This window comes from Rattus norvegicus, chromosome 1, assembly GCF_036323735.1.
Source record: "Rattus norvegicus strain BN/NHsdMcwi chromosome 1, GRCr8, whole genome shotgun sequence".
NCBI lineage: Eukaryota > Metazoa > Chordata > Mammalia > Rodentia > Muridae > Rattus > Rattus norvegicus.
In genome coordinates, this window is record NC_086019.1 from 71,893,264 (window position 1) to 71,908,819 (window position 15,556).

General features: G+C 39.0%; 1 pseudogene; it reads left to right on the forward strand.

Moving 5' to 3' along the window:
• Nucleotides 1-14,672, forward strand: part of Vmn2r116l-ps34 (vomeronasal 2, receptor 116 like, pseudogene 34) — a 37,971-nt pseudogene extending 23,299 nt beyond the window's left edge.
• The last annotated feature ends 884 nt before the right edge of the window (nucleotides 14,673-15,556 follow it).

Genomic DNA, 15,556 nt, shown 5'->3' on the forward strand with positions numbered 1-15,556 from the left:
AACAACAACAACAACAACAACAACAACAACAAATAGCTGCTCTCCACAAGTGTACTGCTCCATGTAAAAGACTTCTAATCTTGAATGTAAATTATCCCTTATTGCAGTCATTCAACAATTCAGTGAAACGGCAATTAGATTTCCTACACACAATGGTGGTAATTACAGAGCACTTTACCTTCGCTAATTGGCTTACTGCCTTTTTATGAAAAGGCCTTACAAGATTATGTTGCTACAGTAATAAGAGGAAAATACTTAGAATGATTTTTTTAAATTATTTTTGCAGTTACAAACATCAGTACTATATTTGGACAGAGTTCAAGTCTCAGTCTTAACCTCATTCTTTCCCCATATAAACCCAATCATTCTCAAGTTAACAATAACTTTTGTTACTTTTTCTTGTACTCACACTCATAAATATACACACTCATGATAAATGATTTCAACAATATAGTGAAATAGGCAAAAAATATTTTTGCTATAATTAAAAACGGATTCAATTATTTTATGTAGCTGTGGTCTTCAATGAATTCTCAGTAACCAGATTCATGTATTGCAACACTTCTATATGCTTAAATGAAATATATTGTCAGTAAAATTGCTGAAGCTGCACTAATATTTTCATTTCTCCATTAGATGTGGATTTATGTGTCCAATGTCCAGAGGAAGAATATGCAAACACAGCACAGAATCACTGCATTCCTAAAACTGCTGTATTTCTTAGTTATGAAGAACCAATGGGGATGACACTTTCCTTAATCTCCTTGTGTTTCTCTGCATTACAACTGTGGTTCTTGGGGTCATTGTAAAGCATCACAGTACTCCCATTGTTAAGGCCAATAACCGCACTCTCACCTACATCTTGCTTATCTCACTCATCTTTTGTTTCCTCTGTCCCTTGCTCTTCATTGGTCATCCAAACTCAGCCACCTGTATCCTGCAACCAATCACATTTGGAGTTGTATTCACTGTTTCTGTTTCCACTGTGTTGGCCAAAACAATAACTGTCATTCTGGCATTCAAAGTCACAGCCTCACAAAGAATGATGAAGTACTTTCTTGTTTCACGGATAACTAACTATATCATTCCCATCTGTACTTTCATTCAAGTTATTGTCTATGCAATCTGGCTCGGAGCTTCTCCTCCTTCTGTCGATATTGATACACACTCTGAGCAAGGCAACATCATTGTTGTATGGCACAAGGGTTCAGTCAATGCCTTTTACTGTGTTCTGGGATACTTGGGTACCCTGGCTTTTGGCAGCTTTACTCTGGCTTTCTTTTCCAGAAACCTTCCTGGTACCTTCAATGAAGCCAAATCTATAACATTCAGCATGCTGGTGTTCTGCAGTGTCTGGGTAACTTTCATCCCTGTTTACCAGAGCACCAAAGGCAAGATCATGGTAGCTGTTGAGATCTTCTCCACTTCGGCCTCTACTGCAGGGATGCTGGGATGCATCTTTATTCCTAAATTTTACACAATATTGTTTAGACCCAAACGAAATTCTTTTGAAATGATTAAGGTAAAATCATCTCCCCATGCCCACATTTCATAAATTCTGAAAAACATATATATAGTTGGTTCGTAATCACCAATTTTTTTTTATAATTTTGCCATACCTATGTGGTTTTGGAATGACTCTCACTATTTCTTCTAATGGTATTGCCCAGCAAAACCATGTCTACTTACATTCCCATTGTCTCCTATAATCATCCTCAATGTTCTAAAACAATCTTCCTCTTCTACAGAAGGAGATAATAGAATCCTGATCTATTCTAAGAGTTAGATGAATTCTTCTATAAGTTTAGAGTTGACAGAAATATTTTTATCAACATGTTGTTAGAATATTTCCAAAGATGAACTAATGTCTTTGCAGACATAATCATGGCCTTCTTTTATAGAGAAACTGATTCAATACTGAAGCGCAACAACTGCTGTTACCAAACAACTGTAACAATAGCTCTAAAGAAACAGATGTTTTCTTCTGGGCTCCATAATTACCTGAAGCTATTTATGCACATAATGAAGCACACACACACACACACACACACACACACACACACACACACACACGTACACACATACACACACCTAAAATTACATTAAATTGAAAAGTTATAGAAGAATGTTACAAAAGGTTTACACTGCAAGTGTGCTTTTCAATGTTCTTCAATAGTGTCAGAACTACAGAAACCTAGAGAAAGGATTGGATATGTTTAGAGATGACTGTGTTTATGTTCAGATACTTTACACAAGAATTCTCAATTTTAAGTATATCATCAAGGACAGACTTGTGAAATTTTCAGGAAAAGCACAACTTGTTGAAATAATCTCTTCTATCTGAGGAATTTAGATGACTACATAAATATTGACACCACAGAGTTACTGGAGGAAGCCAGGTTGTGTTGAGAGGAGCTGATATGGGTTGTTCTAGAAACTCACAGGACTTGCTGGCTATGACATCCATAGGTTAGAGAAGAGAAAGAGGAGAAAGAAAAATCAAACATTCACAGTTACATGGAAACAGACATACCTATGTACATTAACACACACACACACAGACACAGACACACACACAATGGTTGAAGCAAAGTTAACTTTCTGCAATATAATGCAAAAAATATATACATCTAGACACACACACACACACACACACACAGACACACACAAATACATATTCATACATTTGATGGCTTAAGCCAGGATCCTTCAAGAAGGTTTCAAGCAGTTCACATAAACACATATATACACATATACACAGATACACATATAAGCATATACACATACTAGTGGATGAATGCCGCAAATTTCCAACAGGTAGGCTCCACGCATTTTGCATAGGAACATATTTACATACTTGCATAGTTGTACATACATACATATACACATACCAGTGGGTGGATGTGACAAAATTTTAACAGAGGGACTCCTAAGATTTCTCACATAATGCACATACATATTTATATGCAATTGGTAGAAGAAGCAGGCTTCAAATCATACCCAGACATATATAAATATCTGAAGACATGATGAATGTAACACAGTTCCAATACACTCTTACACTTTATACACACACACATACACATACACGAATATATATATACGAATATGTATATATATAAAACATACATACATACATACATACATACAAACAAACAAACAAGTTGGAAGGTACAAATTTCCAAAATACTCTAACACAAACCTTATACATCTACATACATACACAGAGTTGACAGGTGAAAAGAACAATGTTGCAATCCCTTTATTCTTCTATTGCTTAAGTAGCCAGAAATATCTTTTAAGTAATATAATATGATGCTTTAGTTCTCTACTAGTGAATGACTATGAAATAACAGTATGTTCTGAATACCTCCCCAAGAAATATTACATAGTACAGATAGAAAAGACAAGAAAGTAGTTATGGGTTAGCAAATTGTGAGGCAACATGGTAAATTTCTCAGCCAATTTCTTTTACTGGCAGGCAGAAATCTGCAATTACAAACATAGGAGCAATTGTTTTATTAATCTTCTTTCTTCTCTTTATGATTCAATTATTTTATTTATTTATATTCCAAATGCTGCTACACTTCCCCATCCTCACTCCTAGAACCCTTCTTCTCAACCGCCTCCTCTTTGCCTCTCAAAGGATGCTTACCACTCCCAGCCACCCAGCGTTACCTTTCTTTGGGACATCAAATCTCTAAAAATTTAGGTGCACCTTCTACTATTGAAGTCAGTCAGTCCAGCCCATATATACTCTTTGGTTGGTAGTTGAGTCTTTGGAAGCTCTGAGGTGTCCAGTTTAATTGACACTGTTTTTCTTCCTATGGGGTTGCCATATTCTTCTGCTCCATCAATCTTGCCCCCTAACTATTCCATGTGGGTCCCTGACCTCAGTCCAGTGTTTGGTGGTAAGGACTTTTGTCTGTCTCAGCCAGCTGCTGGTAAAAACTGTTGGAGGACAGCTATGCTAGGCTCCTGTCCACAAGAACAACATGACGTCAATGACAGTGTCAGTGTTTGGTGTCTGCATGTGGAATGGAACCCAAGTTGGGCTGGTCACTAGGTGGCCTTTCATTCAGTCTCTGCTCCTTTTTTGTCCATGCATTTCCTTTAGACTTTTTTTTAACAATCCTGGGTCAAAAATTTTGAAGATGGGTGTGTGGCCCCATTTCACCATTTGGGGCCCTGTCTAACTACCGTACACGCTTTATTCAGGTTCCAACTCCCCATTTTGGGGCATTTCAGCTAAGATCATCTTGAGTTCAGAAAGACTCTCACATCCCAGATATCTGGGATATTCTAGAAGTCCTCCTGTTTCCTGCCTCCATACCCCAACAACTGCAGAGTTTTGTTCATTCGCTCTTCCCTCTACTCTTCTCTCCTATTTTCCCCATACCTGAGCTTCATTTTCCACTTAACCATTCCAACTCCTACACAAGTTCTTCCATTGTTGTCTTTCTCCCCCTTCTTAGTAGAATTAACATACCCTGACTTGAGCCTTCCTTCTTAAACATCATATTATCTGGCAGTTGTAACAGGGATATTCTTTATATTTTGTATAATATGCACCTATAATTGAGTACATACAAAGGACATGTATGTCATTTTAGGTATGGGTTACCATGCTCAGAATGATATTTTATAGTTCCATCCATGTTCTGGCAAATTTCATGATGCCGTTGTTTTTAATAGCTAAGAATTGTATAAATGAACCAAACTTTCTGTATCCATTCTTCCATTGAGAGACATCTCTGCTCTTCTAGCTTCTGACTATTTTGAATAAGGCTTCTATGAACAGAGTTCAGCATGTTTCCTTATGGTATATTGGATTAAATTTTGGGTATATGCGCAGGAGTGGTGTAGCTGTGTCTTGAGGTAGAACTATTTCCAATTTTCTGAGGAACCACAAGATTGATTTTAAGAGTGGTTGTACCAGTTTAAAATCGCACCAGCCATAGAGGACTGTACCTATTTCTCCACATCCTTGCTAACATCTGCTCTCATGTGATTTATCTTAAAAGTAACCATATAAGAATTGAAAAGCTTTACTTTTATATAAAAATCAATTATATTTACTTTAAGTGCTTTAAATAGTAAGAATCGTCAATTCTTATTAAATCATATCTGGAACCTGAGGGAAAAAATGGAATGAGAAATCAATCATCACCAGTCAGTCTCAGTTAGAGTTATATCAGGCAGTGCTACCATTTTTCTTGTCGCATGACCTTTAAAGTCCCTAGATTCACTAATCAAAGTATGCCTTTATGAACTTCAAATTATTCCCTTAGATTTTTCTTTTACATCAGAGCCAGTAGCAGATTCATCTTAAACTAATTTCCCTAACAATTTTAGTTTGTCAAATTGTTTCTAAGTGGGGTGGTTACTGCTGCCGATCTACATCTCTAAGTTCTTAACTAGGATAGTGATGAAATCATTCCTGCTCCAGGAGCAATTCCTGAAAGAGATTAAACATTAGTTTTGAGAGTGCCAGAGATACTGCCCACTGAGTGATTGGAAGCCAATTTTGAGTTTTCATACATTTCTCAGATTGAGCAGGAAATGGTGAGATCTAAAATAGCAGAACTCTAAAATATCATGAAGTCTTCAGGAAACAGTCTTTTTGGCCTATTACTTCCACTAACAGGTGGAACATATTCTATGTGTTATAAAGCCATTTGTCATAACTGCTGCATAGCACTGTGCAACTCTGGCTATCAAAAGCCTCTGCATTTGTCACATTATTTTTGAAGTAAAATATTCGCGACAATACTACTATATCATGTAGAAACTGTTAGTAATGACAAATTTATGGTTTAAATGTCCTTGGGCCTGTGTTATAAATGGTAAATTTCTTTTGTAAAAAGTAATTAACTTTCCTCTATAAGGCTCTTTAATAATATATATGTAGGAACCTAATAGTCAAGAATAAGGCTTTGAATGTTAAGACCTAGAATGGAGATACTTTTTCATCTGCCAAGGGGATGCTGGGAAGTGAACTGGGGTCCTCTCAAAAAAGAGCCAGTTCCTTAATTGCCCCTTGTTAGACATCAATTGTTCCTTAAAGTTTGCTATCTGCATGTTTGCATCTTTATGTGACTGCTCTGGAATTGTGGGACCACAAAGGTGAATTCTAGTAAGAGGTTGTCACCTTCCCTTCTACACAGGCTCAGTCTTTTCTGCAAATAATTTCACATAGGTACTCACACCAAAGAGAATTCATGAAGTATATGACCTCAAATCAAAGGTTGTGGGATCTTAGTTGCATTTTTATTCATTTATATTATTCTCTTGGAGATACTAAGATTGTTTTCCATTTAACTGCACATGCTGTTCTTGGAGAACAATTAGGTTTGTTTTCCAGCACCCTATATCATGGCTCACAACTCAGTGTAAATTTACTTCTAGGATATTTGAATTTCACAGGCACCAGTAATGACTGTGGCAAGACACACGCACACACACACACACACACAACCCCCACAACACACACACATGACACACACAACCCCCACAGAACACACACACACATACATATTTATTTTTGTTATTTCATGGTTTGTCCTTCACTATTAATCATTCATTCATTTACATTTCAAATGATATTCCATATCCCACTTACCCCTCCACATACCACCCATCCCACATCCACCCTCCCCTTCCACTTTGCCTATATGAGGTTGCTCCTCACCAGTAATTCAGCATCTCCCTATGCTGAGGCTTTAGACTACCCCAGGACCAAGACCACCCATCCCATTTTTGTCAGGCAAAGGCATCATCTGATATGTATTCCTGGATGCCTCCTTGTACACTCCTTGGTAGTTGTCTACTATCTGGAAGCACTGAGTGAACCAGTCAGTTAATGTTGTTCTTCCTATGTGGTGCCGATGCCGATCCCTCTCTCATATCCAGTTCTTCCATCAATTCCTCAATGAGTCTTCCATGGCTCAGTCTGATGGTTGGTTCCAAACATCCAATTTGCATAGGTTAGTTGCTGACTAGTGAGCAGCCACACCAGGTTCCTATCAGCCATTGCCTCTTGAGCATAGCAAGTATATAAGGTTTGGAGTCTGCAGACAGGTTAGATCCCCAGGTGGAACAGTTCCCAGATGGTCCTTCCTTCAGTCTCTGTTTCATTTTTTGTCCCTTTTCTTCCTTGGACAGGAACATTTCTGCGTTAATAATTTTGAGATGGGTAGGTGGCCTGATCCCTTTTACGTGGGTTATGTGCTTCTCCTGGAGATGGTCTCTACAGTTTTTATCTCCTTCTTCTCTGAGCACTGCTGCTAAAGTCATCCTCATTGGGTCCTGGGAACCTCTTATTTCCCCAGTGTTTGGGAACCTCCAGTGATGCTCCCTCGTTCCTCATCCCCCGGACCCCTGCTACATATTTTTATTTGATTCCTGACCCTCTTTACCTTTCTCAACCATCCCCTACTGTGCCTGATACCGTCCCCTTATTTCCTCCTACTCCTCTCTTCCTTTCAGGTCCCTCCTTTATCCAACTCCCATGATGATCCTGTTACCTCGTCAAGGCAGGACTGAAGATTCTACTCTCTCATCTTCCTTCCTGATATGGTCTGTGGGTTGAATCCTGGGCATTGTGAGCTTTAGGGCTAATATCTTCCTCTCAGTGAGTACATACAATGCATGTTCTTTTGTGACTGGGTTAACTCACTCCGGATGATATTTTCTAACTTCATCCATTTGCCTGCAAATTTCATGAGGTCATTGTTTTTTATCATTGAGTAGTATTCCATTGTGCAAATGTGACACATCTTCTGTATCAATTCTTCCGTTATGGGACATCTGGGTTTGTTCCAGCTTCTGGCTATTATAAATAGGGCTGCTAGGTTCATAGTAGAAAATATGTCCTTTTTATATGTTAAAACATCTTTTGGTTATATTCTTAGTAATGGTATATCTGAGTCTTCAGGTAGAACTAGTTCCAGTTTTCTCAGGATCTGCCAGATTAATTTCTAAAGTGGTAATATGAGCATGAATTCATACCAGCAGTGGAGGAGTGTTCCTTTGTCCACGTCCTTGCTAACACCTGCTGTCACCTGCATTTTTAGTCTTACCCATTCTGATTGCTGTGTGGAATCTCAGGTTTGTTTTGATTTTTATTTTCCCTGATGACTAAGAATGTTGAACGTTTCTTTAAGTGCTTCTCAGCCACTTGAGATTTCTCACTGAAAATTCTCTGTTTAAATTTGTAGTGCATTTTTAATAGTGTTATTTGGTTCTCTGGAGTCTAACTTCTTGAGTTCTTTATGTATTTCAGATAGTAGCACTCTAATGGATGTAGGGTTATTAAAGATCCATTCACAATCTGTGGGTTGACAATTTGTATCATTGACAGTGTCCTTTGTATCCCTTTGATCTCCTTTCATTGTCTAATTGCTCTGGATAGAACTTTGAGTACTATATTGAATAGGTAGACAGAGAGTGTGTAGCTTTGTCCCTGATTTTAGCAGTATTGCTTTGAGTGTCTCTTTGTTTAGTTTGACATTGATTGTCTATTGGTTTGCTTTATATTGATTTTATTGTGCTTAGGTATGCACCTTGTGTTCCTGATCTCTCCAATACTTTTAACATGAAGTGTTGTATTTTGTCAAAGGCTTTTCAGCATCTAATGATCTGATCACGTGGTTTTTCCATTGAGTTTGTTTATATATATTGATGCTTTTCTTTATATTAAACCATCCTTGCATTCTTGTAATGAAGGCTACTTGATTATGGTGAATGATTGTTTTAATATGTTCTTGAATTCAATTTGGAAGAAGTTTATTGAGTATTTTTGCAACATTATTCATAAGGGAAATTGGTTTGAAGTTCTCTTTCTTTTTGGGTCTTTCTGTGGTTAGGTATCAGTGCAACTCATGGGTCATAGACAGAATTGTGTAGTATTCCTTTTATTTTTATTTTTTTTATTAACTTGAGTATTTCTTATATACATTTCGAGTGTTATTCCCTTTCCCGGTTTCCGGGCAAACATCCCCTTCCCCACTCCCCTTCCTTATGGGTGTTCCCCTCCCAACCCTCCCCCCATTGCCGCCCTCCCCCCATAGACTAGTTCACTGGGGGTTCAGTCTTAGCAGGACCCAGGGCTTCCCCTTCCACTGGTGCTCTTACTAGGATATTCATTGCTACCTATGGGGTCAGAGTCCAGGGTCAGTCCAGGTATAGTCTTTAGGTAGTGGCTTAGTCCCTGGAAGCTCTGGTTGCTTGGCATTGTTGTACTTTTGGGGTCTCGAGCCCCTTCAAGCTCTTCCAGTTCTTTCTCTGATTCCTTCAATAGGGTTCCTATTCTCAGTTCAGTGGTTTGCTGCTGGCATTCGCCTCTGTATTTGCTGTACTCTGGCTGTGTCTCTCAGGAGCGATCTACATCCGGCTCCTGTCGGTCTGCACTTCTTTGCTTCATCCATCTTGTCTAATTGGGTGGCTGTATATGTATGGGCCAAATGTAGGACAGGCTCTGAATGGGTGTTCCTTCAGTCTCTGTTTTAATCTTTGCCTCTACCTTCCCTGCCAAGGGTATTCTTTTTCCTCATTTAAAGAAGGAGTGAAGCATTCACATTTGATCATCCGTCTTGAGTTTCGTTTGTTCTAGGGATCTAGGGTAATTCAAGCATTTGGGCTAATAGCCACTTATCAATGAGTGCATACCATGTATGTCTTTCTGTGATTGGGTTAGCTCACTCAGGATGATATTTTCCAGTTCCAACCATTTGCCTACGAATTTCATAAACTCGTTGTTTTTGATAGCTGAGTAATATTCCATTGTGTAGATGTACCACATTTTCTGTATCCATTCCTCTGTTGAAGGGCATCTGGGTTCTTTCCATTTTCTGGCTATTATAAATAAGGCTGCGATGAACATAGTGGAGCACGTGTCTCTTTTATATGTTGAGGCATCTTTTGGGTATATGCCCAAGAGAGGTATAGCTGGATCCTCAGGCAGTTCAATGTCCAATTTTCTGAGGAACCTCCAGACTGATTTCCAGAATGGTTTTACCAGTCTGCAATCCCACCAACAATGGAGGAGTGTTCCTCTTTCTCCACATCCTCGCCAGCATCTGCTGTCACCTGAGTTTTTGATCTTAGCCATTCTCACTGGTGTGAGGTGAAATCTCAGGGTTGTTTTGATTTGCATTTCCCTTATGATTAAAGATGTTGAACATTTCTTTAGGTGTTTCTCAGCCATTCAGCATTCCTCAGCTGTGAATTCTTTGTTTAGCTCTGAACCCCATTTTTTAATAGGGTTATTTGTTTCCCTGCGGTCTAACTTCTTGAGTTCTTTGTATATTTTGGATATAAGGCCTCTATCTGTTGTAGGATTGGTAAAGATCTTTTCGCAATCTGTTGGTTGCCGTTTTGTCCTAACCACAGTGTCCTTTGCCTTACAGAAGCTTTGCAGTTTTATGAGATCCCATTTGTCGATTCTTGATCTTAGAGCATAAGCCATTGGTGTTTTGTTCAGGAAATTTTTTCCAGTGCCCATGTGTTCCAGAAGCTTCCCTAGTTTTTCTTCTATTAGTTTGAGTGTGTCTGGTTTGATGTGGAGGTCCTTGATCCACTTGGACTTAAGCTTTGTACAGGGTGATAAGCATGGATCGATCTGTATTCTTCTACATGTTGACCTCCACTTGAACCAGCACCATTTGCTGAAAATGCTATCTTTTTTCCATTGGATGGTTTTGGCTCCTTTGTCAAAAATCCAGTGACCATAGGTGTGTGGGTTCATTTCTGGGTCTTCAATTCTATTCCATTGGTCTATCTGTCTGTCTCTGTACCAATACCATGCAGTTTTTATCACTATTGTTCTGTAATACTGCTTGAGTTCAGGGATAGTGATTCCCCCTGAAGTCCTTTTATTGTTGAGGATAGCTTTAGCTATCCTGGGTTTTTTGTTATTCCAGATGAATTTGCAAATTGTTCTATCTAACTCTTTGAAGAATTGGATTGGTACTTTGATGGAGATTGCATTGAATCTGTAGATTGCTTTTGGTAAAATGGCCATTTTTACTATATTAATCCTGCCAATCCATGAGCATGGGAGATCTTTCCATCTTCTGAGGTCTTCTTCAATTTCTTTCCGCAGTGTCTTGAAGTTATTATTGTACAGATCTTTTACTTGCTTGGTTAAAGTCACACTGAGGTACTTTATATTATTTGGGTCTATTATGAAGGGTGTCGTTTCCCTAATTTCTTTCTTGGCTTGTTTCTCTTTTGTATAGAGGAAGGCAAATGATTTATTTGAGTTAATTTTATACCCAGCCACTTTGCTGAAGTTGTTTATCAGCTTTAGTAGTTCTCTGGTGGAACTTTTGGGATCACTTAAATATACTATCATGTCATCTGCAAATAGCGATATTTTGACCTCTTCTTTTCCGATCTGTATCCACTTGATCTCCTATTGTTGTCTGATTGCTCTGGCTAGAACTTCAAGAACTATATTGAATAAGTAGGGAGAGAGTGAGCAGCCTTGTCTAGTCCCTGATTTTAGTGGGATTGCTTCAAGTTTCTCTCCATTTAGTTTAATGTTAGCAACTGGTTTGCTGTATATGGCTTTTACTATGATTAGGTATGGGCCTTGAATTCCTATTCTTTCCAGGACTTTTATCATGAAGGGGTGTTGAATTTTGTCAAATGCTTTCTCAGCATCTAATGAAATGATCATGTGGTTCTGTTCTTTCAGTTTGTTTATATAATGGATCACTTTGATGGTTTTCCATATATTAAACCATCCCTGCATGCCTGGGATGAAGCCTACTTGATCATGGTGGATGATTGTTTTGATGTGCTCTTGAATTCGGTTTGCCAGAATTTTATTGAGTATTTTTGCGTCGATATTCATAAGGAAATTGGTCTGAAGTTCTCTTTCTTTGTTGTGTCTTTGTGTGGTTTAGGTATAAGAGTAATTGTGGCTTCGTGGAAGGAATTCGGTAGTGCTCCATCTGTTTCAATTTTGTGGAATAGTTTGGATAATATTGGTATGAGGTCTTCTATGAAGGTTTGATAGAATTCTGCACTAAACCCGTCTGGACCTGGGCTCTTTTTGGTTGGGAGACCTTTAATGACTGCTTCTATTTCCTTAGGAGTTATGGGGTTGTTTAACTGGTTTATCTGTTCCTGATTTAACTTCGATACCTGGTATCTGTCTAGGAAATTGTCCATTTCCTGAAGATTTTCAAATTTTGTTGAATATAGGTTTTTATAGTAAGATCTGATGATTTTTTGAATTTCCTCTGAATCTGTAGTTATGTCTCCTTTTTCATTTCTGATTTTGTTAATTTGAAGCACTCTTTGTGTCCTCTCGTTAGTCTGGCTAAGGGTTTATCTATCTTGTTGATTTTCTCAAAGAACCAACTTTTGGTTCTGTTGATTCTTTCTATGGTCCTTTTTGTTTCTACTTGGTTGATTTCAGCTCTGAGTTTGATTATTTCCTGCCTTCTACTCCTCCTGGGTGTATTTGCTTCTTTTTGTTCTAGAGCTTTTAGGTGTGCTGTCAAGCTGCTGACATATGCTCTTTCCTGGTTCTTTCTGCAGGCACTCAGCGCTATGAGTTTTCCTCTTAGCACAGCTTTCATTGTGTCCCATAAGTTTGGGTATGTTGTACCTTCATTTTCATTAAATTCTAAAAAGTTTTTAATTTCTTTCTTTATTTCTTCCTTGACCAGGTTATCATTGACTAGAGCATTGTTCAATTTCCACGTATATGTGGGCATTCTTCCCTTATTGTTATTGAAGACCAGTTTTAGGCCGTGGTGGTCCGATAGCATGCATGGGATTATTTCTATCTTTCTGTACCTGTTGAGGCCCGTTTTTTGACCAATTATATGGTCAATTTTGGAGAAAGTACCATGAGGAGCTGAGAAGAAGGTATATCCTTTTGCTTTAGGATAGAATGTTCTATAAATATCCGTTAAGTCCATTTGGCTCATGACTTCTCTTAGTCTGTCGACATCACCTTTAATTTCTGTTTCCATGATCTGTCCATTGATGAGAGTGGGGTGTTGAATTCTCCCACTGTTATTGTGTGAGGTGCAATGTGTGTTTTGAGCTTTAGTAAGGTTTCTTTTACGTATGTAGGTGCCCTTGTATTTGGGGCATAAATATTTAGGATTGAGAGTTCATCTTGGTGGATTTTTCCTTTGATGAATATGAAGTGTCCTTCATTATCTTTTTTGATGACTTTTAGTTGGAAATTGATTTTATTTGATATTAGAATGGCTACTCCAGCTTGCTTCTTCTGACCATTTGCTTGGAAAGTTGTTTTCCAGCCTTTCACTCTGAGGTAGTGTCTGTCTTTGTCTCTGAGGTGTGTTTCCTGTAGGCAGCAGAATGCAGGGTCCTCGTTGCGTATCCAGTTTGTTAATCTATGTCTTTTTATTGGGGAGTTGAGGCCATTGATATTGAGAGATATTAAGGAATAGTGATTATTGCTTCCCGTTATATTCATATTTGGATGTGAGGTTATGTTTGTGTGCTTTCATTCTCTTTGTTTTGTTGCCAAGACGATTAGTTTCTTGCTTCTTCTAGGGTATAGCTTGCCTCCTTATGTTGGGCTTTACCATTTATTATCCTTTGTAGTGCTGGATTTGTAGAAAGATATTGTGTAAATTTGGTTTTGTCATGGAATATCTTGGTTTCTCCATCAATGTTAATTGAGAGTTTTGCTGGATACAGTAACCTGGGCTGGCATTTGTGTTCTCTTAGGGTCTGTATGACATCAGTCCAGGATCTTCTGGCCTTCATAGTTTCTGGCGAGAAGTCTGGTGTGATTCTGATAGGTCTGCCTTTATATGTTACTTGACCTTTTTCCCTTACCGCTTTTAATATTCTTTCTTTATTTTGTGCGTTTGGTGTTTTGACAATTATGTGACGGGAGGTGTTTCTTTTCTGGTCCAATCTATTTGGAGTTCTGTAGGCTTCTTGTATGTCTATGGGTATCTCTTTTTTTAGGTTAGGGAAGTTTTCTTCAATGATTTTGTTGAAGATATTTACTGGTCCTTTGAGCTGGGAGTCTTCACTCTCTTCTATACCTATTATCCTTAGGTTTGATCTTCTCATTGAGTCCTGGATTTCCTGTATGTTTTGGACCAGTAGCTTTTTCTGCTTTACATTATCTTTGACAGTTGAGTCAATGATTTCTATGGAATCTTCTGTTCCTGAGATTCTCTCTTCCATCTCTTGTATTCTGTTGGTGAAGCTTGTATCTACAGCTCCTTGTCTCTTCTTTTGGTTTTCTATATCCTGGGTTGTTTCCATGTGTTCTTTCTTGATTGCTTCTATTTCCATTTTTAATTCCTTCAATTGTTTGATTATGTTTTCCTGGAATTCTTTCAGGGATTTTTGTGTCTCCTCTCTATGGGCTTCTACTTGTTTATTTATGTTTTCCTGGAATTCTTTCAGGGATTTTTGTGTCTCCTCTCTATGGGCTTCTACTTGTTCATTTATGTTTTCCTGGAATTCTTTCAGGCATTTTTGCGATTCCTCTCTGTAGGCTTCTACTTGTTCTCTAAGGGAGTTCTTCACGTCTTTCTTGAAGTCCTCCATCATCATGATCAAAAATGATTTTGAAACTAGATCTTGCTTTTCTGGTGTGTTTGGATATTCCATGTTTGTTTTGATGGGAGAATTGGGCTCCGATGATGCCATGTAGTCTTGGTTTCTGTTGCTTGGGTTCCTGTGCTTGCCTCTCGCCATCAGATTATCTCTAGTGTTACTTTGTTCTGCTATTTCTGACAGTGGCTAGACTGTCCTATAAGCCTGTGTGTCAGGAGTGCTGTAGACCTCTTTTCTTCTCTTTCAGTCAGTTATGGGGACAGAGTGTTCTGCTTTCGGGCGTGTAGTTTTTCCTCTCTACAGGTCTTCAGCTGTTCCTGTGGGCCTGTGTCTTGAGTTCACCGGACAGCTTTCTTGCAGCAGAAAATTTGGTCTTACCTGTGGTCCCGAGGCTCAAGTTCGCTCGTGGGGTTCTGCCCACGGGCTCTCTGCAGCGGCAGCAACCAGGAAGACCTGTGCCGCCCCTTCCGGGAGCTTCAGTATACCAGGGTTCCAGATGGCCTTTGGTGTTTTCCTCTGGCGTCCGAGATGTATGTACAGAGAGCAGTCTCTTCTGGTTTCCCAGGCTTGTCTGCCTCTCTGAAGGTTTAGCTCTTCTTCCCATGGGATTTGGGTGCAGAGAACTGTTTATCCAGTCTGTTTCCTTCAGGTTCAGGTGGTGTCTCAGGCAGGGGTCCTGCTGCTCCTGGGCTCTCCCCCACGGGAGGCCAGAGGCCTTATACATTTTCCTCTTGGGCCAGGGATGTGGGCAGGGGTGAGCAGTGTTGGTGGTCTCTTCCGCTCTGCAGCCTCAGGAGTGCCCACCTGACCAGGCAGTTGGGTCTCTCTCTCACGGGGTCTGGGCTGCTTCTCTTTCTTGAGGAGTTAAGGAATTGTTTAGATGGTTTTTCTATCCTGATTTAACTTTGGTACCTGGTATCTGTCTAAAAAATTGTCCATTTCACCCTGATTTTCTAGTTTTGTGGAATATAAGCTTTTGTAGTAG